This window comes from Rhinopithecus roxellana, chromosome 5 (genome assembly GCF_007565055.1).
Source record: "Rhinopithecus roxellana isolate Shanxi Qingling chromosome 5, ASM756505v1, whole genome shotgun sequence".
NCBI lineage: Eukaryota > Metazoa > Chordata > Mammalia > Primates > Cercopithecidae > Rhinopithecus > Rhinopithecus roxellana.
The window spans coordinates 82,148,440-82,172,068 of NC_044553.1; the positions used below are offsets into that span (position 1 = coordinate 82,148,440).

The following is a 23,629-nucleotide window of genomic DNA, read 5'->3' on the forward strand; positions in this document are numbered from 1 at the left end:
CCTCTGGTTTGTTGTGGTTCTTTGTAAATGCATCCTTTCCTGTTTTGTTTTTTTGAGACGGAGTCTCGCTCTGTTGCCCAGGTTGGAATGCAGTGGTGCCATCTCAGCTCACCGCAACCTCCACCTCCTAGGTTCCAGCAGTTGTCCTGCCTCAGCCTCTCAAGTAGCTGGGATTACAGGCACCCACCACCACGCCCACCTAATTTTTTGTATTTTTAGTAGAGATGGAGTTTCACCATGTTGGCCAGGCTGGTCTTGATCTCCTGACCTCAGGTGATCCACCTGCCTTGGCCTCCCAAAGTGCTGGGATTATAGGCGTGAACCACTGTGCCCAGCTTCTTTTTTCTTTTTAATTAAACTGAATGCTTAAGTAACTGGGCTGTTTCCAGGGAGTTTTCATAGGGAAAAAATAATTGGAGAAAGATGGAAATGCTGCAGAAAAGAGGAGGTGGGTGAGAAGCCTCTCTAAGAGTCTAAGAGCCTCCAGCAGGATCATGGGGGCCTTTGTGAATGACACTACCGAACAGTGCAGTCTCTGCTCACAGTTGACTTTCGCATAGCTCATGGATTTTGGCTTTCAGAGTCGCTTGTGAGTATGTGCTGTCTCCTACTCCCTACCACTAACCATGCTGACATTCCTGGTGACGTTGTAAATGGAGCTAAGAGGACAAACACATGGAGTTGTAGACATGTGAATAAGACTTGCTGGCTATGGGTCACAGATTCCTTGTGGCTCTGATGCTCTTAATGGCACTTGTCAGCTGTGTGACCTTGGCAAGGCACTTAACCTCGCTGGTCCTCTTCTGGAGCAAGCTGATCACAAAGCAGCCTTTGTGCTCTCACTTTCCATGATTTTTTGTTAGGTGGGGATGAGGATAAGAGCAGACAGGATGAATCTTGTTTGAGGCTATTCTTCACTGCTTGAATCCTCTATTTCATCACTCAGCTGCAGGTGGACAAAATGAGTTCTGAACTTAAATAGACACCCTCATGCGTGAATATAACCTTTCGTTTCTCTCTGACCTCTTTGCCCTTTTCTCTGACACCTGGGGAGGGGTGACTCTGAGGTGGGGTTCTGTGCTGGATGCTTGGATTGTGAGGGCAGGGCTGACCTTTTGCTGAACCTTGAGGTTAGTTTGACCAGGATCCAGAAAACCTTTGTAAAGCCAACTGGGCAAAGATGAAAAATTGACCAATCTCCTTGCTGGTGCCATGTGGAAAGGTGCCATACTGTTTTTGTTTTGTTTTGTTGAGACAGAGTCTTGCTGTGTCACCCAGGCTGGAGTGCAGTGGCGTGATCTCAGCTCACTGCAACCTCTGCCTCCTGGGTTCAAGTGATTCTCCTGCCTCAGCCTCCCCAGTAGCTGGGACTACAGGCACATGCCACCATGCCCAGCTAATTTAATATTTTTAGTAGAGATGGAGTTTTGCCATGTTGGCCAGGTTGGTCTCAAACTCCTGATCTCAGGTGATCTCCCCACCTCGGCCTCCCAAAGTGTTGGGATTTCAGACATGAGCTAGGTCACCCGGCCAGGCACGATATACTGTTAATATGTATACAAATTGCTACATGTTTCTGGAAAGCAGCTTGGCCATATGGTATTAAGAACTACAACACAGGCCTAGTAATTCCGTTACTGCTCTATAGTAATAAAAACTAGTTCAATGTGTCAACCATTGCACTAAGACCTAACCTATGTTATCTCATTTACAATATTTCAAAATCTTTAAGAGTAGGTCCATTATTATCTCCATTTTACATTGAAGAAAGTGAGGGCCAGAGGGTTGAGTAATGTGCCCAAGACCACACAACTGGCAAATAGTGGAGCTGTGACTTGTCTGATTCTGGTGTCTGCATTTGTATCATAAGATTGAGTTGGGGTTGGGCGCAGTGGCTCACACCTGTAATCCCAGCACTTTGGGAGGCTGAGGCGGGTGAATCACGTGAGGTCTGGAGTTCAAGACCAGCCTGACCAACATGGAGAAACCCCGTTTCTACTAAAATTACGAAATTAGCCGGTGTAATGGCACATGCTTGTAATCCCAGCTACTTGGGAGGCTGAGTGAGGCAGGAGAATCACTTGAACCTGGGAGGCAGAGGTTGCGGTGAGCCGAGATCGCACTATTGCACTCCAGCCTGGGCAACAAGAGCGAAACTCCTGTCTTAAAAAAAAAAAAAAAAAAAAAAAAAAAAAAAAAAAAAAAAAACTGAGTTGAATGCAGATAAAGATTTACAAGTCATCCCACGTTATTTACAGGATCATTCAAGACTACGTAAATGACCCAAATAAGAATTTGGGTCTTCTTCCACCCTCTTCCTCGCCCAACAACATGGAATCTGATACAGTGAGAGCAAGAAGGCTCTCTTCACAAACTAGAAACTGTCTAAATGCCCAACAACAGGGGGTTGCTTAACCTCTGCTTTTCAAGGCATTTATTGAGCACCTTCCTGTGCTAGGTACCAGCTGGACACTAGAGAGTTGCAGCTTCTTTAGCCAGGTTCTCAAAGACGATATTGTCTGGTGGGAGAGACCAAAATATGAAGAAATCTGTTTAATATAATGTAGTAAGCGCCGTGACGGGGTGCTAAAGGAGCACCGTGGGCTGGGTTTAATATAATGTAGTAAGCGCCGTGACGGGGTGCTAAAGGAGCACCGTGGGCTGGGTTTAATATAATGTAGTAAGCGCCGTGACGGGGTGCTAAAGGAGCACCGTGGGCTGGGTTTAATATAATGTAGTAAGCGCCGTGACGGGGTGCTAAAGGAGCACCGTGGGCTGGGTTTAGCCTGAGCTGGGGCTTCACCCCGTGGAGAAGACAGAACCTGAGCTGAGTCCTAAAGAATAAAAGATACCAAGGCAGGAGATGGCGAGATGCTCCCTCTCAGGCAGCACAACTCTGTCTCCACCTTTTTTAAAAAAGTAAACCTTGTAATGCCTCACCCTGGGTTCCTAGCGCTAGTTTTATAATGGACCATGTGAGATATTATGTGGCCATTAGATTATTCATGAATAGGTTATTCATGAAGTTAAATTTTTCATGAATAAGAAAATGTGAAAATGTTCATGATAAGCTAAATGATAGGATACAAAAAATTTCAAAAGCAATTTGATCCCCATTATATACAGAAAATATATTTACATTTAAAAAAATACACACCTGATAGGCACAGGAAAAAGACTGGGAGAAAGTCAGTTATCTTCGTGGGGAGGTATCATAGATGGTTTAAAAAGGTTCTTTTGGAATTTATTAAACTTTTAAAAAATGAATATATGTTACTTTTCTATTCAGCAAAACAATGGCAAATAAAGTAGTTTAAGGATGCTTTCCCATGTTAACCAGGTTCCTTTGCAGGTGTTCCAGAGGCCACTGGCTTCAAGGTTGTCCCCCACCCTGAGCAGTATAACAAGGCGATTCCAGAAGCCCTGCTTATGGAAGGTAGAACTAGGGCCAACTTCCTGTTCCTTCTCACCCCTTTCTTCATCCCTTCCTTCCAGTGGAGAGATGGTGCTGGAATGGTGAGCACGTGCAATGTGCAGACTGCTAGCAGAATCCAGGGAGGGCACATGAACAGAGAACGTTCTAAGAAGGAGGTGCTGTGGGGGTTTCCTAGGGGCACAGCTGGTTAGGGATGTCAGGTCCTGCACAGGCAAACAGCACGTTCCTACAACACAAGTGCACACCCTTCTGTGAAAGGAGCTGCACGAGGCCTGGGTCCACCACACCCTGTTTACGCGCCTGTGGAATGTGCATCATTCAAGGCTGGGGCTGATATCCTAATCCTTTGAGCCCTTGGTCCCCACCCAATCTAGTCCAACTAGCTCAAGCTGGAGAACATGTTTTGGCATAAGGGGGTGGGGTGGAGATAAGGGTGGGGGTCTACTGCTCTATCCCCTCCTCCTCTCAGTCATTGGTCACACTGCTGCCATCCAACCAGGGGAGCCTGTTGTGGGGTCTCAGTGGGAGGCACCGGACACTTCTTTGTGATGGAAGGACAATGGGGAGGCTTGAGAAAGATCAGCCCTAGGAAATGTGCTTGTGGAACACAGGTTGGATCATGCCGTGCCCAATGCCTGCAGGAAAGGATCCACATTCTTGAGCACAGCCTTAAGGACCCCACCCAATCTGACCCCAGTCTACCTTCCCATCACAATTTCCCTGCCTCCAGTCCTTCCCCACCCCTAAGATTCAACACTTCTCTGCTTCCTGAAACACTTAATTTTCCAGGAATGGAGGCCTTATGCTTGAGAGAGTATTATCCTCTTTATGAACTGTCTTTCTGACTATCTGCCCTGGTGTCTAAGAAGACTGCAACCTGTAAGTGGTCACCAAATTAAGTGGTCAGGCCAAGTGCCGTGGCTCATGCCTGTAATCCCAGCACTTTGGGAGGCAGAGGCTGGTGGATCACCTGAGGTCAGGAGTTCGAGACCAGCCAGGCAAATGTGGTGAAACCCTGTCTCTACTAAAAATACAAAACACACAAAAATTAGCCAGGTGTGATGGCTTGTGACTGTAGTCCCAGCTACTCGGGAGGCTTAGGCAGAAAAATTACTTGAACCCGGGAGGCAGAGGTTGCAGTGAGCCGAGATGGCACAACTGTACCGCAGCCTGGGTGATATAGTGAGATTCCGTCTAAAAAAAATAAATAAAATAAGTGGTCAAATGTGAGGGAAGGAGACAAGGCAAGATGGGAAAGAGAAGAAAAGAATAGAGATCACATTTCATCCCCAGAAGATGACAGTCTCCCTGGTGAGATTGAACATGCTAGGATGCAGTGGAGAAGCGTACCAAGAACCACGGGACACCTGCAGGTGGAGAGACATCCTGAGGGCCATGGCTAGTGTGAGTGGCCCGATAAAGTAGCATCAATTCCCACCTAGTTCTGTGCTTTACCCAACCTGAAAAGAAAAGACTCATCCCTCTGATCCTCTGACAAATGGTTATCGAGGGCCTACCCTGGTCCCAGTTACAATGTAACTGGCAAATTCCAGTTCTGTGTGGGAGCAGACAGGTCAACGAGTGAGGCACTCTTATGACAGTAAGATGCAGTGGGGGATGGCGCTGTATGGAAAGGCATTCCCCCATCTAAAAGCATGTCCTTAGCTAATGCTCAAACACATCATCTCTGTGTTTTAAAACCTCTGAGGGTGAATGGGACAGAAAATGACGGCCACTTTTTTGATTTTGCCATCTAGTGGGGAAAATCAGCTTACCCAGCAATTAAGGCAGTATGATAATCTATATTTCAATATCTATCTGTCTGTCTATGTCTATCTCTGTCTTTATATCTACATGTCCTATATGGAGAGACAGAGAGAGATAGGCACAAATAGGCAGACAAGAGGTGAGAAGTGATGTCCAAGTTGAGACCTGGAAGATGAGGAAGACTTAAATAGTCCTGGGAGGTGGTGTTAATGGAGAAGCCAGGTGTTGGGAGCAGCTGGGTGAAGGGGATTTTATCCTCTGCCAGCTCACTTACCTTAAATTCCTTATCTCACGGGAGCACTTGTTGTTGCAGCCTTTTCTTTGTGATAAGCACTGGTGTTAGGCAGTAACTGGTAGGCAAAAAAAGATGAATTTTTACATAGGTGGGAGATGAAGTGGGTGCTTCCAGCTGGGTCCTGCCTGTGCTATTTAGTTTGCCCTAGGGTGAGGAAAAACATGTGTGAACACTCATAGGTGGGAATTGAACAATGAGTACACTTGGACACAGGAAGAGGAACATCACACCACAGGGCCTGTCGCGGGGTGGGGGCGGGGTGGTGAGGGATAGCATTAGGAGAGATATCTAATATAAAGTTAATGGGTGCAGCACACCGACATGACATATGTATACATATGTAATAAACCTGCACATTGTGCACATGTACCCTAGAACTTAAAGTATAATAATTTTAAAAAATGCATTCAAAGTCCAAGATAGAACAGCAGGTTTTAGCATAACAGTACCAAAAGTTCATGGATGTGGTTTCAGATTCTCCATTCCAACTAACTTTTAAGAAGCCATAACTTGTGGAGTTTGGGAATAGTATCAAAGAAGAATACCCACAATGATCTTCAAAGGCTATTAAAATACTCATTACTTTTCCAGCTACGTATCTGTGTGAGGCCAGATTTTCTTCTTATGTTTTAACTAAAACAAGATATTGGAACAGATTGAACACAGAAGCAGATATGAAACTTTAGATATCTTTTAAGTCAGACATTAAAGAGATGTGCAAAAATGTAAAATAATGCCACTCTTCCTAAATTTGTTTTTGTTTTGGAGAAAACAGATATTTTTCATTAAAATTTCATTAAAAATTCATTAAAATTTTTCATTAAAATTTCATTAAAAATAATGTAAACGTTATTTACATTAAACATTTATTATTGTTATTTTAAAATGGATCAATAAATGTTTTCCAAAATTTTTCAGTTTCATTTTTCTTTCTTTCTTTTTAGAGATAGAGTCTTGCTCTGTTGCCCAGACTGGAGTGTAGTGGCACAATATCAGCTCACTGCAACTTCTGCCTCCCAGTTCCAGCGATTCTCCTGCCTCAGTCTGCCGAGTAGCTGGGATTACAGGTGCCTGCCACCGCGCCTGGCTAATTTTTGTAATTTTAGTAGAGACGGGGATTCACCATGTTGGCCAGGTTGGTCTCAAACTCCTGACCTCAAGTGAACCGCCCACCTTGGCCTCCCAAAGTGTTGGGATTACAGCGTCAGCCACCATGCCCGTCCAGTTTCCTTTTTGAATAGGATAACTGTGATAGATATGACACATACTCAGGTGCTCTTTGGGGTCTTCAATCTTTTTTTTTTTTTTTTTTTAATACGTTTTTAAAGGGTACTGGAACATTTGAAACACCACCAGATGGCGCTGATGAGAATAACGAACAGCTTTTGTGTGCGCGTGAGAGAAAGGGAGAGGGCAGAAGAGAGAGGGAGAGAGGGAAAATATAAAAGTGGGATCATAGTAGTGAGTTTTATGATATGAAATTTCCTAATGACAGTGGTATTTGTAGTCGCTATTGGAAAACAGTGACAGGCCTGGGAACCTAATCAATAGGTTTCTACAATCTAAACTAGATGAGCAGTTTTATGCCAAATAATATGTTGGGCTTTTTTTTTTCTTTTTCTTTTTTAACTTCCTCTAACAAAAGCTAAGCACATTCCTTGGAGGGGTTCCCTGCAGCCTCAGAAACTCAGCAGATTAAACTGAAAGGGTTCAATCTTTTTCATTTTGTGTTGCTAATAACATAGCATGACTCTGAGACTTAAAAGTGAAATTTAGGCAGAGTCATTCCAGGAAAGAGAGCACTATAGAAACCTCACAGCCTGCAGCTTAGCCTCATGGGTTCTTGGAAGCCTTAACTGGGGAGGAGGAAGTTGGAGTGGAGGCTGCTGAGGTGGGGACGGGAGAGGCTACCTCTGAGATAGAGGTAGCTGGGTCTCTGGGTGACAAAATTGGATAAACGGCAGAGCTTTGTGTAAGGAACTATAAACAGGCATGGGAAAACTTGGAGCCAAATTTATTTTTCTTTCAAGGGCTGTCGGAAATAGCTGACAAAGGCTAGAATTCCTTTCCAGAGCTGAAGTTTGTTTTTTTTTTCTTTGAGACGGAGTCTCGTTCTGTCACCCAGGCTGGAGTGCAGTGGTGCGCTCTCGGCTCACTACAAGCTCCACCTCCTGGGTTCACGCCATTCTCCTGCCTCAGCCTCCCGAGTAGCTGGGACTACTGGCGCCCGCCGCCACGCCCGGCTAATTTTTTGTATTTTTAATAGAGACGGGGTTTCACCGTGTTAACCAGGATGGTATCGAGCTCCTGACCTTGTGATCCACCCACCTCGGCCTCCCAAAGTGCTGGGATTACAGGCGTGAGCCACCGCGCCTGGCCTTAGAGCTGAAGTTTTTATTGGCAATGCTCTTTTAAGGGCCACTAATAAGAAGAAAAGCAAGAGTCTGACCTGAAGGCTGGTTTCATAAGTGGGTTCATGAGCTGCTGAAGAAGTGGGTGCAGTGGGGTATCAACCCTCCCTCCCCTGCAGGCTGGGGGAGTACTCACACATTCACAAACACTTTTGGGGAACCCACTATCTCTGTGCTAGGCACTATGCAAGTTGCTGGAGCTACAGCGGAGACTGAAATAGACATGGTCCCTATCCTCAAGAGGACTTGTTTGACAAAACAAAGTCAATACTGAAGAAATCTAAACATTTTCATGGCAATGCCCCCACCCCCCACCCTGCCCCACAACTGAGTTTTAAAGTGTTTTCCTAGTCCACTCGGCTTGTTCTCCAGTAAAACATAATCAGCGCAACTGGCCAAGTCTAATGGCAGGTTTTCCACATGAAGATGAGAGTCAGTATGATACTGAAAGGGGCTCAGAAGGGCGGGGCTGCTGCTTCACCTTGACTGCCCTTTCTTCTTTCCCTTCCCCTTCCTGCCCTTCTTCTTCCTACAATAGGTATTGAGCATCTGCTAAGTGGTACGTGTTGAGACAACAAAGTTGGACATGACATACTTCGTCTCTAGCCCAGAATGTGGAGCTTACATGTATGTAAATGACAATAAGAAGAGAATTGCCAATTGTGGTTAGAGGTATGAAGAGCATAGGGGATGGGAACCAATTTGAGATAAAGATGTAAAGTCACTATAAGAAAGTGACTTAAAGGCAGGATTTCTCAACTTTGGCACTACTGACATTTTGGGTCAGACAATTCTTTGCGGTAGGGGACTATTCTGTGCATTGCAGAATGTCCAACAGCATCCCTGGCCTCTGACCACTGGATGCCAGTGGCACCCCCTGACTTCCATTTATGACAACCAAAAGTATCTCCCAACATTGCCAAGTGTCTCTTAAAGGGCAAAATTGCTGCCTTTTGAGAACTGCAAATTTAATCTGAGACTTAAAAAATGAGGAGCCCATCCAGCGAGGATTGCACTGAGGGTCTTGTAGGCCACAGTAAAGAATTTGGGGTTTATTCTAAGTAGAAGGCAATCAACATTTTCCACTGGGGTGTCATTATCTACTGTGAATTTTGAAGAGATCATTCAGGCTGCGGAGTGGAGGATGGACTAGCTGGAGTTATAGAGAAAGTCACAGCAGTCATAGGTGGCTGTTGCAATTGTCCACCCAAACCCAAGAAATGATGGTGGCCTCAGTTGGGTGTTGATACTGGAGATGGGGAGAAGATTTATGTTCAACATTTTCAAGAACATCCAGGTCTTGCCGATGGATTTGATGTGGAGATTTCATCCCCAAGAATACCCTGCCAGTGTTCTCTTTGCTCACTGAGTTCATGGTGCTCTGCCCCCCATGATTCTGGTTGATGGTGAGTATCTCTTAAGCAATGGTTTCTGCTCATAAACCTGGAAAGGTAGAGAAAGCAGCACTGATTAATGAATGAAGGCCAATCATGGCTAGAATCCGATACTTCACTTCCAACTTTCAAAGCTACTGATGATGCAAAATCCTCTCAGTATCCCCAGTGCAGTTGAGGAATCTTGTGTTCCTCAGTAGGGATTAATGGAGGCATAGTTATCTGGAAGCTCAGAGTGGAAATAAGCAAAGCTGTTGGTTTTCATGACACTTGGCCATGGGCCTGTTGACAGAAGCTGGAGGGTAACTGACAGGCATTTGGGATTTGGGGACTGAGGCTCTTTGGCGAAAAGCAGTGTTCCCAGGAAAGTGGGTGAGCAGCAGGGACAAACTCTTAACAACATATTAGAGGCACAAGTAAGGCCTGTTTGTGAGTTTGTTTTTAATTACACAGAACATGGTTGCCAGGATTTTAAATTGTAGTGCTCTAAGCATGTAATTAAGCGAGAAGGCTTAGTTGGCACTAGTTGGGATCCCAAGTTGTTGATGCAGCTTATGGTAATGATCTTCTGATATTAAAATTCAGAAGCTGAGTGTGTGTGTGTACCTAGTCCTATTTGTATGTTTTTCCTCTGGGCCTCCAAGCTCCAGGTAAAAATAATCAGGCTCTTTAAGTGTGTTTTTTGTTGGTGGTGTGAAAATCCCTGTCTAGGTCTCGGTCTGGCTTGTGGCAATGAGGTTCAGGTGAAGAGGTTTCTGGATCTGAAACAAAGGTCGATCATCTCAGCCCAGTCATGAGCCATCCCAGTCACTAAAATGCTCCATGCAATCTCTTCTTCTGCCTAAAATCACAGAATTTTAGAGCTGGGTATGAACTAAGCAATTATCTTCTCATTTTCTACTTGAGAAATCTGAGGGCTCATGAACTGACTTCCTCAAAGCCACTCAGCTGATGCATGGCATCAAGAAATAACCAGGGGCCAGGTGCAGTGGCTCACATCTGTAATCCCAGCACTTTGGGAAGCCGAGGCAGGTGGATCACCTGAGGTCAGGAGTTCAAGACCAGCCTGGCCAACATGGTGAAACCCCGTCTCTACTCAAAATACAAAATTAGCCAGGCGTGGTGGTGGGCACCTGTAATCCCAGCTACTTGGGAGACTGAGGCAGGAGAATCACTTGAACCCATGAGGTGGAGGTTGACGCCACTGTACCACTACACTCCAGCCTGGATGACAAGAGTAAAACTCTGTCTCAAAAAAAAAAAAAAAGAAAGAAATAATCAGGCCTGGAACCCAGCACAGAGTCCCTTCTGGTGTAACCCCAAGGTCCCTCACTGAGCTCCAGAGCAGTCTCTCTCTCACCCTCCCTGCCCTACCTCCTTCCACATAAATTTGCACCCTCTTTGAAATCAGTGGCTTGTTTTCCCAGTCTTTCTGCCGGAAGGGTGATGGCGACCCTGCTGCAGAGGTTTCGTGGAGAGAGAAGGGGAGCATCACAGCTCAGTAACCAAAATGCAGTGTGAAATGGTAGGAGACAGTTCACTCTTCAAGTCATCAGGGAACCATTTCACCTTGGCAAAGGCAGCTTACTTAGTGGACCGTAATGGCCTGGAAGAGTTCCTGCCCCTCCCTGAAGTGAGCAATTTCCTCTGTTCAGCTCTGTCTGCACTGGCCCATTACATCCTAAACACACGGTGCGTTTACCTAGCAATTATCTGGAGTGGGAGCCAGCCCTTTCAAGAGGTCCTCTCTGATCCTTCCTAGGAATATCCTGGGAGGTGGGTGGGCATATGGAGGGCCTCTTGCTGGAGGAGGGAAAGTAAGGCACTCAGAGGGTTCCGAGAGTGTACCGGAGTCAGGACTGGGTCTCTGGGACCCCCGGCCACCTAACCCCTGCCCCTGCCTTCTGCCTGCTTGGACTTCGCTGTTGCCCTGGCAGGTAGAGGACTTTAAAGAATCCCAGCTTGCTCCTCCCCAGGCCAAGGAAGGAAGTGGTTCTTATTAGAGGTGGATAAAGGTAAAGTGCCTGAGGATCTTAGGGACAGAAAAGCTTTTGTGCTCATTCAAGGTCCTGCATATCTTGGATGCCCTACTTTCATATGTTCTGTCCTGCCTGCTTATACGTTCGTGTACTTATTGAAATGTATATTCTGATTTTTGGTTCCGAAGATAGAGACATTACACTTATTTGGAAATGGAATTCTTCAGCCCCCTCTCTGGTATCCAGTGTTGGACCACACAAAACCCTCTCTAGAAAGAACAGAATCAAAAATCACACCAGCCTGTCATCTAGTGAGCCTGCAATGGGGCTGAGCAAGGGCTTGGGAACCAGTTCTCAGTTTGAATCTCAGCTCCCAGCACCATAATTAAGGGTGTTTTCTAACTTCAATTCCCTTGTCTCCTCCCTGCACTCCTGTTTCAGAGCACTGGCCTCCAGGTTCTCCTGCCAATATTTGGTGCTTGTCTCGGGGCCTTTGCATGTGTGCTTCCTTTTATCTGGAATGCTCTTCCCTCTGACAGCCACAAGCCTATCCCCTTCCCTTCTTCACACCCTTGCTCAATGCCACTGAAGGGGTGTCATTTGTCTGGGGTAATATCCGAGCTCTGTTGTCTCACACTAGGGAAATCAAGGACACAGATGCACAAAAAGTGAGTTTAAGAGTGGACATTCAATAGGCGAAAGAAAGAAAAGAGAATAATTCTCTCTCCTGCAGAGAGAGAAAGAAGGGCTCCTAAGTAGGTTTTCTGGTTCTGTGGTGAAATGCACGGGGTTTTATAGGCGAGTTTGAGGAGGTGGCGTCTGGTTTACATAGGGCCTGCGAGATTGGTAGGACCAGGTGCACTATTTGCATAGCACACAAAGAAGCTGGCCATCTCACCCTAATCTTTTATTATACAGATGGAGTCTCTACCTGACTGGCATGGGTTGCCTGCCTTTCTACTGCACAAGTGGTGACAAAGAAAAGAGAAGAGGGAACCTCCTTGTTGAACACACCTGGCCCCGGGTAGCCCTTTCCTATCAGCACAGCTGTCGGCATTTACCTGTGCAAGCTTCGAGCTTGCTTATTTATGTCTGCAGATCGATTTTACAGGTGGTTCTTTGTTAGAAAAGAAATGATTTTGGGGCTGCTTTTTGTTAAAAGGGAAGCCTTTCCGAGGACTCTCATACCCTCACCAACTGCCTAAATAATTTCTTTTTAGCTTCTTTATCACCATCATGTGGAGGCTTTCCATGACCACTCTCTCTAAAACTGTAACTCTCCCCTCCCTCTCTCCATCATCTCCCTTGTTTTATGTCTCTCAATAACACTTATCTCCCTCTGGCATTTCATATAATTGACTTGTACTTTTTGTTGATTGTCTGCCCCAACTACAACGAAAGCTCCATGAGGGCAGGGATTTTTGTTGCCTTTATTCATTGCCATATCCCCAGAGTCCAGAACGGAATCCAACCCCTTGGTAGGAGCTTAACAAATATAAATGGATACATAAATTTGAGCAAGTAACTTACCAAGCTCATGTCCTGTCTCTCTTAAAAGGATGGCATGAGAATTAAATACGACAATTGCTATAGGGAAAAATAATTGCCAACATATATTGAGAGCTTATTCAGTGCCAGCTTTTAAATGTGCTAAATGCTTTACATAAATCACCTTATTTAGTCCCCACAAAAATCCTTTGAGGTGAGTGTTCTTTTAACCTTCATTTTACAGGCGAGGAAACAGGCTTAGAAAAGTTGAGTCACCTATTCAAGATCACACAAAATTCAGACCCGTATTTGTTTGAGCTCAGAACCAGTACTCTTTTTTTTCCTTTCTTTATTATTTTAAATTTGGGGGCACACGTGCAAGATGTGCAGGTTTGTTACATAGGTAAACGTGTGCCATGGTGGTTTGCTGCATCTATCAACCCATCACCTAGGTACTAAGCCCCACATGCGTTAGCTATTTATCCTGATGGTCTCCTTCCCCCACTGCCCCAAACAGGCCCCAGTGTGTGTTGCGGAACCAGTACTATTGACCCCTGACAATATATGGCCAGGGCCTTGTGTATAACCATAGCTTGACTAGTGCTAATTCTCTTTTCCAAAGCACATAGTACAGCAGACCTGAACTGTCTGTCTGGCCTCTTCTTTTGGGAGCCTGTTCCTTCTACTGAAACCTGACATGTTTGAAGAATCCCCTGGTCTCAGGAGGCAGTGTGGTGTGGCAATGAGATGGCAAGTTTATTGACTGGGTGACCTAGGTTCTGACACCTGCTTTGCCCCCAACTTACTGTGTGATCTTGGGCAATTGCTTCCCCTCCGTGGGCTGGGTTCTGACGGTATAATGAGCACTGAGGTCCCTCCCAGCTTGAACAGTGCTGGGACAATTGGAGGACTCCACAAGGGTGTGTGGTGTATGACGCATCTCAGAGGATCCTGCCCCCCGGCTGTGGCCTTGGCCCAGATCTGCTCATGAATGTAGTCTCTCCTACTTTGATGATTGCTGGGCTTTCCCCTCCCACACCTCTTGAGCTTGAATTTCAGGTTGCTGGATTTGAGTGGGAAGTTGGAGGAAGTAACCATCCAGTGATTTTCTAATCCCTTCTCTAGGGGAAAGACCAAGAGAAAGAAAGGAAGGCATGAGAGGCATTCCCACCCAGCATGGCACAGAGTCACAGCAGGAAATACAGTTCTCTCTGGGGAGCCCAGCACCCTGCAAACCTCAGGGACTGCTATAGCAAAGGCCATCTACCCAACAGCCTCCTTCTCATTCCCCAGACCTGCCTTCTGCCAAAAGCGTCCCAAGGATCCCCTTCTTTGCTGACCCTAAAACTGTCTCACTTGAATTTCAAGTTCTTTTGTTGTTGTTTGTTTGAGACAGGGTCTCCCTCTGTCACCCAGGCTGGAGTGCAGTGCTGTAATCACAGTTCACTGAAGCCTCAACCTCCCAGGCTCAATTGATTTCCCCACTTCAGCCTCCTGAGTAGCTGGGACTACAGGCATGTGCCACCACTCCCGGCTAATTTTGGTATTTTTTTATAGAGAAGGGGTTTTGACATGTTGCCCAGGCTAGTCTCAAACTTCTGGGCTCAATTGAGGTGCATACCTCGGCCTCCCAAAGTGGTGGTACTACTGGTATGAGCCACCATGCCAGACCGAGTTTCAGGTTCTAAATTGAGAAATCATTTTTTCTCCTTGTGAAATAAGGATGAATAAGCCAAGTTAGCCAATGGCTTGAGTTGTTTTCCTCAATTCATTTATTCATTCATCCATTCATTCAACATTTATGTTCTAGAATCTTTGCCAGAAACTGAAAGAGGAAATTAATTGGGTCCTGGCAAACTTAAATTGGGTAATTGGTAATTTGAGGAGAATTTAATAAAGGGACTATTTTCAAAGGGGAGGGCAGAGTGCAGGAAAACAAGGGGTAGTGCTGTCTCCTGGAGCCAGTAACATCAGGAAGATATTATCACGCCTAGGCTGAGGGGATAAAGGGAGAGACAATTCCGGGAAGAAAAAATGAGTCAGGTGGAGAGGTCCACGGGGCAGAAGCTGTGCTTTGGTTGAAGGGCTCATCTAGCAGGTGAAATGATGACCTTGACCTGGACTTCACCCTCTTTTCTACAGTGGCTGAATTCCATTTATGTATTTACTACAGATCAGCCTCCTGGGGCTCACAGGAGGACAGAGAAGGGTAGGGAGGGGATATGGAAGAAAAAACAGATGATTTCTAGCACAGAAACCAGACAGTTTTTGTCCCCAAGGAGCCTGCATACAGTGGGGAAGCAGCAGGGCAAAGCTGAATTACGGTGTGATAAATGCTTTAATAAAGATATGAACAAAGTATAAGAGGAGCGCAGGTGTTAGGAAATGAGCTGTCAGGGTGGGGTTAATGTGCCTGAAGGTGAGGGAGACAGTTGATTCCAGGGAAGAAGATCCACAGGAATTGGTTCTCAAAGGCTGATTAGGCTTCTTCGACGAGGTAATGTGTAAACTGAGATTTGCAATAGTAACAGAAATTAGCCGGGAGGAATCCAAACATGGTGAAAAATGTGTAAAAGCTGGAGGTTGAAAGAGAGTATAGAACTCTTTGGGAAACTGTAAGTGAAGAATAAAGAGTGTAAGTTGTGTCGGGGGTGGGCAGGAGATGAAGTGGAGTAGAGAAGAAGGACCCAGGGATGAAGAATTATTTTACCCGACTAAGGAATTTGAAATGTGTCTAAGGCCAATGGTAAGTTTTTAAAAGGTTTTCATCAGAGGAGTGGTAGCATTGTGTTTATGTTTTAGAAAGTCACTTTGATTGAAGGGAAAAGAGTGGGTGAAAGGCAGATGGATTAGAAAAAATATTGTTTTTGTAATCTAAATGAGAGATGACAACAGCCCAAAGTAAACTGGTAGAAGAGGGGATAGAAAGAGGTATTAAGAAGTCAAACTGGATGGGATTTGGGGATTGAATATAGGAGTTAGGTTCTGGGGAGATGGTGATATGGTTCACTGAGATAAGGAGCTTAAGAGAAGGAACAATGTGTGTGTGTGTGTGTGTGTATTGAGAAGGAGAGTGAATCATGGTGGAGAAGATAGAGGGGATTGATAAATGATCCAGTTTAGAGCATATTGAAGGGATGTTACCAGGAGGATAACCAAACAGACCTGTTAGTGCTTTTTTTTGGGGGGGGGGATGGGGTCTCACTGTGTTGCCCAGTGTGGAGTCCAGTGACTATTCACAGGCATGATCATAGTGCATTGCAACCTTGACCTCTTGACCTCAAACAATCCCCCTTCTCAGCCTCCTGAGAAGCTAGGATTACAGGTGCACACCATCATGGCTGGCTGTGTTAGTGCTTTGGACAAGCTGTTCAGAAGAGGTCTGGGTGGAAGCTATGGATTCGAGAACCATCAGCTGCAAACAATGATTGCAGCAATGGAATCCATGAGATCACTGTGGAAAGAGCTTAGAGTGAGGAGAATAGAACACTATAGAATGCTGACTTTTAAAGGATGGCAGGAGGTAGAGGAACTCACTAAGGGGATGAAGGAGTGGCCTGAGAAGAAGGAAAAAACTTAGAGAGAGTGGAGTCATAACAGCCAAAGAGAATATTGAGTTCCAAGGGGAAGCAAGAGGAGGAGTAACATGTCAAAACATTGCTGAGTGGCCCTGTGCACAGAAGTTAGTTAACAGTATGATTAGCCTTTCTCTTTCTGAGTCTTTTAATCAGACAGATAAGTATTTCCTGGGCATCTACAGTATGCTTATTATGAGCTAAATTGCGTCCCCCCTACAAATTTGTAGGTTGAAGTCAGAACCTCCTGTACCGCAGAATGTGACTGTTTGGAGGCTGAACCTTTATCTATCTGCTTGGGCTGCCATAACACAATACCACAAACTGGTTGGCTTAAACACCAGAAGTGTATTTTTTTTTCTCAGTTCTGGAGACTAGAAGTCCCAGATCAAGGAGTAGCCTTCTGATGAAGGCTCTCTTCCCGGCTTGTGGATGACTGCCTTCTCTCTGTGTCCTCACATAGTGGATGGAGAGTGAGTGATGTCTCTTCTTTATTTTTAGTTTTTAAGACAAGGTCTGGCTCTATCGCCCAGGCTGGAGTGCAGTGGCGCAATCTCAGCTTATTGCAACCTCTGCCTCCTGGGCTCCCACCTCAGCATCCTGAGTAGCTGGGACTACATGCATGCAACACCATGCCTGACAAATTTTTGCATTTTTTGTAGAGATGGGGTTTTGCCATGTTGCCCAGGCTGGTCTGGAACTCATGAGTTCAAGCAATCTGCCCGCCTTGGCCTCCCAAAGTGCTGGGATTGCAGGCATGAGCCACTGCGTCCAGCAGATGTCTCTTCTTATAAGGACACTAATCCTATCAGAGAAGAGTTTCACCCTCATGACCTCATCTGACAATAATTAATTCCCAAAGGTCCTATCTCCAAATGCCAGCAACATATGAATTTTAGTGGGGATTACAAACATTCAGTACGTAACATTTCCCAATATTTGTTCTCTGATCTGTGATAACAGAAGGTTCAGCTGGGCACTTTGCCACATAACTAAAAATATTTCTGGGCCAGGTGCAATGGCTCACACCTGTATTCCCAACACTTTGGGAGGCTAGGGTGGGAGGATTTCTTGAGCCCAGGAGTTTGAGACCAGCCTGGGCAATACAGCAAGACTCTGTCTCTACAAAAAAAAAAAAGAAAGAAAGAAAAAATTAGCCAGGCGTGGTGATGCACGCCGGTAGTTCCAGTTGCTTGGGAGGCTGAAGTAGGATCACTTGAGGTGGGAGGATGGTACCGCGGCACTCCAGCCTGAGTGACAGATCAAGACTCTGTTTCTTAAAAACAAACAAACAAAAAATATATATCTTTTGTTAGAGCATATTGAAGTGATGGTACTAGGAGGATAACCAAATAGACCTGTTAGTGCTTTTTTTTTTTAAGCTGGGGTCTCACTGTGTTGCCCAGTCTGGAGTCCAGCGGCTATTCACAGTCGTGATCATAGTGTACTGCAACCTTGACCATCTGACCTCAAATAATCCTATCTGCTCAGCCTCCTGAGAAGCTAGGATTACAGGCGCACACCACCATGGCTGGCTCTGTTAGTGCTTTGAACAAGCTGTTTAGAAGAGGTCTAGGTGGAAGCTATGGAGAGATATATATATATATTTCCCGGTCTCCTTTGTAGTTGGGTGTGATCACGTGACTAGGCTCTGGCCAATAGAATGTGAGTGGAAGTGATGTGTACAGCACTGCAATGGTACCCATATAAGGAAAGAGGCATATTGTCCCTTTTTGCCCTTCTTTCCTTCTTGCTTCCTGGAAGGGCAGACATGTGGTGGTGGGAGCTGGAACAGCCATGTTGGACCATAGGATGGAAACCTTGTGTTGAGGATGGCAGAACACGAAGCTAGAAAGGACCTGTACACCAGATACCACATGGGCACTCTATCAACCAGGACTGATTTTATATGGACTGTTACTTGTTTAATCCACTATTATTTTGTTCCTTATAATAACAAGTAAATGGCTATTCTAATACACCTAGGATGGAGCTAAACCATGGTAGAATCTCCAGTTTGTACTGTACACAGTGGGCCCCATCTCACTGTGCTATTATCATGTGCTAGGTATTGTGTTAGGTCTGTGTTATATATTAGAATTATTTTATCTAATTCTCAGAATGGCTCTGTAAGGTAGGCATTATTAGCCCTGTGTTAATATTGAGGAAACTAGGCTTCAGAGAAGTTATGTCATTTACCCAAAGGAGCTCTGTCAGTAGGTGACAGAGTCAGGGGTTGAATCTAGGACACTGGTTCTTAACCAGAGGCAATTTTGTCCCCCAGGAGACAAGTGGCACTGTTGAGAAATTTTTGGTTGTCACAAGTAGGGGTGGGGAGGGATGCACTCAAGGGTAACAGGAATGCTGCTGAACATCTTAATATGCACAGGACAGGCCTCACAGTGAGGAATTATCTGGCCCCAAATATCAACTGTGCTGAGGCTGAGAACCCTGGAGGACCCTTCTACGAAAAGCTCAGGCTCCTTCCATTACACCAAATTGGGAAATGGAAATTAAAGAGGGAGTTATGAAAAAATGATACAGAATAATGTCATGAAAATAATATTTTAGGAAGCTAAACCTGGAGTGGTGAGAAGGATGAGCTGGAGACGGGAGAAACTGAAGCTAAGAAGACTATTATTGGAAGCCACAGACTGGTCCAGGTGAGAGGCAGGAAGGACCTGGAGGGGTGGATTGTAGAGGTCCATAAAGGGAAGACAAATTAAGTGCCAGTGGCAAGAACTTGACTGAGAACAGGTAGAGGATGCGAGAGGCAGGGAGAAGTGAAGGCAGACAAGGCAGTGGTGATTTCTCTTCTTCATATGCATCCTCTCTTCTTCCCCTTCCTCCACTTCCTCCTCCTCTTCCTCCTCCTCACCCTTCCTCCTCCTCTTCCTCCTTTCCCCTCTTCCTCTTCTTCCTCCTTCTCCTCCTCTTCATCCCCTCCTCCTCCACTTCTTCCTCTTTTTGCCCCCTCCCTCTTCCCCCTCTTTTCCCTACAGCCCCCTGCCCCATTGGCATCTGCTTCTATCTTTCTTTTTGCTGACCCCTTTCTCTAATGGGTGTGCTCTATCTTCCTTTTTGCTGATCCCTTTCTCTAATGGGTGTGCTCTATCTTCCGCTGAGCCCCAGTTCTAGGCCATGACCCCAACCCCCATCAAATGTAACATGGAAAAATCTGTTTCCTCAGCTTTGTTCGCTGTGACAAGAAAGAATAAGCTCCCACAGTGACAGCAACAGACTCTGACACATATTTTAAATCTTACTTCTCTTTCCATTTCCTTTAAAACTTTTGGCCTTAAAAACTTGGACCAGTATGTAGAATCATTATAGAGACAGACAAGTAGTCCAGGAAAGAACCTCAGGGAATTTCTGACATGAGGGAAGAGGAAGGAAATCCTTTGTCTCACTTTTGTTGTTTCCTTTGGAATGTTTTCCAAAGGACACTGGCCTGTTGACAAGGCATCCCAAGGGCTTTGGGGCTGGCCCTTCCCTTTCCTTGTCCCTGGTTTATGTCTGTCCTGGTAGCCTGGTGCCTGCTTCAGGGCTGGGAACTGGGGTTGCCAGACATGCTCTGAGCTCTGCTGGCAGAAGCACTTGTGTTTGGCCTCTGTCTCTGCTTCCCTGCCCTTCTCTTCCCCATGTCCTGGGTAGCCCTGTTGAAAGGCCAGTGGCATCTCATGCCTTCAGAAAAATTTAGACAATAAAGAGGCTGCAATGATGAGCCGATTGCGTTCAGGGCTGACAGCTAAAGTCTGTGTCGACACTGAGTCAACCATCCAGAGGGAAGGTGAGCACCTTCAAGCCAATACTGGGTTCCTAGCTCCTCCCATTGGCTTGTGAGACGTGCTATGTCCATTTCATCTCTTCTCTCCCTTCAGCCTGTGTGCATTCCTCTCCTCTGGGCCCACTGCTCACCTACTCTCATTCTGTTCTTTAGTATTCTGTTCTCTCTCTCATCCCACAGTATCTTCAGTGAGAGCCAGGCCTTGGAGAACGGAGGGAAGTCCAGGTTCCCCTTTGGCTTCTGGCTCCCAGTGTCCCCTTTCTGTGTTCTTTGCTCGCCCTGTTTCCAGGATCTGCCTCCTCCATGCTTCTCCACCCATCGCATCACCACCTATTCCTAGGAAGGATTTGGATACCAGTCATGTGAATCTTCCGCATCCTCATGGCATGATATCTTGGAACACACATGCACTTGGGAACTTAGTAGCTTGGGTTGGAATCTGGGCCCTGTTCCTTACATGCACTTTGAATATGTTAACAAAAGTCTCCATGGTCAAGCTTCCTCAATCTGTAAATTGAGGCTGACAGTATATATCATGCGATTGTGAGGATTAAATGAGTAATGCATGTAAATACTTTGGACAGTGCCTGGCACTTGAGGAGTTTTATAAAAATTAGGTATTACTACCATATGAATATAAACGAATGTGCTGTACCTCAATAAGGAGTTCGGTGAGTAGGAGAGGCCCCCTTCCGTGCCATGGCAAGCTCAATCAAGGGCCACCATGGGGTGACCAGGCTGTGGGAATGGCCAGATCAGTGCCTGCTGCCATCAGCATGGCCAGGTGAACGTTGGTGATGACCAGAAAGGGCTGAACCAAATACTCAAATCAGCACAGTGGGCTTGATACTTTGGGAGCCACTGTGGAGAAGAAGAGCACAGCTGAGATCGGGAATGGAAAGTAGGTTCTGCATAGGCAGGGGTAATGTCATTCCTCCCGTCACTGGGCTGCAGGGTGAGCATCAGGCCAGCCATGCAGGAGAACAGAAAGTGCATGCTGCTGCAGGAGGGGTGTGTGCATGGCCAAATGGAAGACGTATTGCTTCCCTAGGAACCTGCTAGTGGACTGGTAGGAGGGACTGCAGCGTGTGGAGGGCTGATCGCCAATAAAAACCATTTTGTTTTCACCCCCCTCCATATCCTGTGCCCTTGTTCAGGTCCTCAATGCAATTCATAGACTTTTCTTTCCCCTCCCAGGAAAGGTCCCTTGGTAAAGCCTCTGACCACAGCCACACAGAAGTTGTGTGAGTACAGTCTTCTGTGTGTGTTTTCTGCTTTCTCTAAAAGGGAGGAATGGAAAGCTTTTTTTTTTTTTTTTTTTTTTTTTGGACAGGGTCTTACTCTGTCTCCTAGGCTGGAGTGCAGTGGCATGATCACGGCTCATTGCAGTCTTTGCCTCCTGGCTCAAGCGATCCTCACACCTCAGCCTCGTAAGTAGCTGGCACTAATAGGCACATGACCACCACGCCCAGCTAATTTTTTTTTTTTTTTTTTTGTAGAGATGGATTTTCTCCATGTTGCCAAGGCTAGTTCTGATTTGATAAAAGACACAGTATCATTACCCAGCAGGACGACAGATGTTAGAGATCCAGGACCTCTTCCTGGTGCTCTCTGACTCAATAGTGGGGCTATCTTCCCAAGGGTGGAGTGGCAGATGGCACACAGTTCCCCCACTCAAGGCTTTGGGGATACCGTTCATCCTGGGGCATCACTCACATCTGCAGTCCCAGGAGTTGCACAGGGTGCAGATTTGCCCAGAGACCCCAGCCTCAACAGGGACTCTGCTTTGGGATCCCTTCCTCCCTGTTCTTGTCTCTCTTTTGTGAAGAGCCGTGGGTGAGGAAAGGTGACCATGGGTACTGAGAGCAATCAAATTGAAATGCAGGGCTAAGAGAGGCCATTGCTTTGGCCAGAGAGAAAATTCATAGCAGAGGGAAGAGCAAGTCCCAAGCTTTCCCATCAGCCCCCAAGTCCCTGGTCTCACCGCAAGCTTCAGAGGGCAGGATCCTGCCCTGGAGATGATGCACCAAAAGAGCTACCTCCCCACCAGTTCGTTAAGAAGACAAATGCCTGAGCCGAAGCTGCCGAGAACCAATTCCTTAGGATTCTTTTTCTGGCAACTTCCACGGCATTGCCAAGCTAATGGAGGGATCCCAGGGATCTATCTGATGCTGGGAGCAACAGGAAAAATGGGAGCACACAAGACGATCTGTCAGGTGTGTGCACCTAGCACAGTGGCAATGCCCAATGTCCTGATAGAGACCTTTGTATTCCTTTGGGCTCAGGAAGAACCATAATGCCAAATGACACAGTCACATGAAAGGGCAGGGCTGCAGCTGCAGTGACTCAGCAGGAAAGCAGTTAGTTCCCCACAAGGATCTAGCTTGAGGAATATCTGAGGCCAGAGTGGAGTGGTTGGTCTGTTTGCTTTTATACTCTGCAACCCATTTATTGATACAACTGTTGTGTTTTTCAAAGTTAAGTAACATGCTATGCAAAAGTATCCTCAAGCCAAGTCCCCTAGCTCCAGGGGTGATTATCAAAATAGTGCCAGAAATTAATCCTTTTACGTGAGGATGTCGAGGAGGTCCTGGAGTCCAGGGGAAGGGGACTTGGGTGGTTCAGGGCAGTGCCATTTACCAGCCTGGAAGAAAAGCAGTTTAATATTTTCAACAACCTATATCGATACACACGTGTTGGCTGAATGTCAGCCCTGCCTGGCCCTCACCTCGAACTGAAGCTTTACTGCACGAGCATTGTGGTACTTACTCTTGCCTGAATATTGAAGAAACCCCATTCCTCATCTCCAAATCCCTCATATGGCTCTTTTTCCAATGTGAGTTTCAGAAGACTCTGAAGTGTGAGAAATCTCTCTGCTTTGACTAGTCTTTTGGGCAAGGCCTCATGTGTCAATAAGGGTGTGTTTCCTTCCTTTCCAGCTCAGTCCCAACTATTTTCTTTCATACAACACGTACTGTCCAGTGGAACTTCTTGCTCTTTCTTTTCACACACACCCTAAGCGTTCATGTCTGTAAGCCTTTGCTCCTGCAGTTTCCTCTACCTGGGTGCCTTTTCCTCTTCTCTCCTTGTGTCCAACTCATGGTCATCCTTTAAGGCCTTTGCAAATACCACCTTTTCCATGAAAGTCTCCAACTATTCCTCTCTTCAGAAATGATGTCTCTCTGTCCTGTGACATCTTAAAACAATTTTTTAAAACTTCAGTATGGCACTTTAGAATTTTGTTGTCATCATTACTGACATCATCAACATCATCATCATTTGGTTGGATTCACTGAGAATCTACTATGTGCCATGAAAATATTCCATGCTCTACAGTCTCATTTGCTTTTCTGTCTTGTAAAAATAATTATGTATGTATGTATGCATGTTTTCTTCCTTTCTAGCATAAGTAATAAAGCAAATGGAATTTGGAATCAGATTTGGGTTTGGACCCGAGTTCCATTATTTGGTTGTAGGACTTTAGGCAAATTACTCAG

The 23,629-nt window shown here is 45.8% G+C and overlaps 1 long non-coding RNA gene across 1 annotated transcript; it reads right to left on the reverse strand.

Moving 5' to 3' along the window:
• Nucleotides 1-9,208: 9,208 nt before the first annotated feature.
• Nucleotides 9,209-22,265, reverse strand: LOC104660314. Its single transcript, XR_747696.2, has 4 exons — nucleotides 22,117-22,265; nucleotides 20,788-20,993; nucleotides 17,375-17,467; nucleotides 9,209-9,352 (listed from the first exon to the last, which is right to left on the reverse strand). It is a non-coding gene; the product is annotated as an uncharacterized LOC104660314 (long non-coding RNA).
• Nucleotides 22,266-23,629: the final 1,364 nt, after the last annotated feature.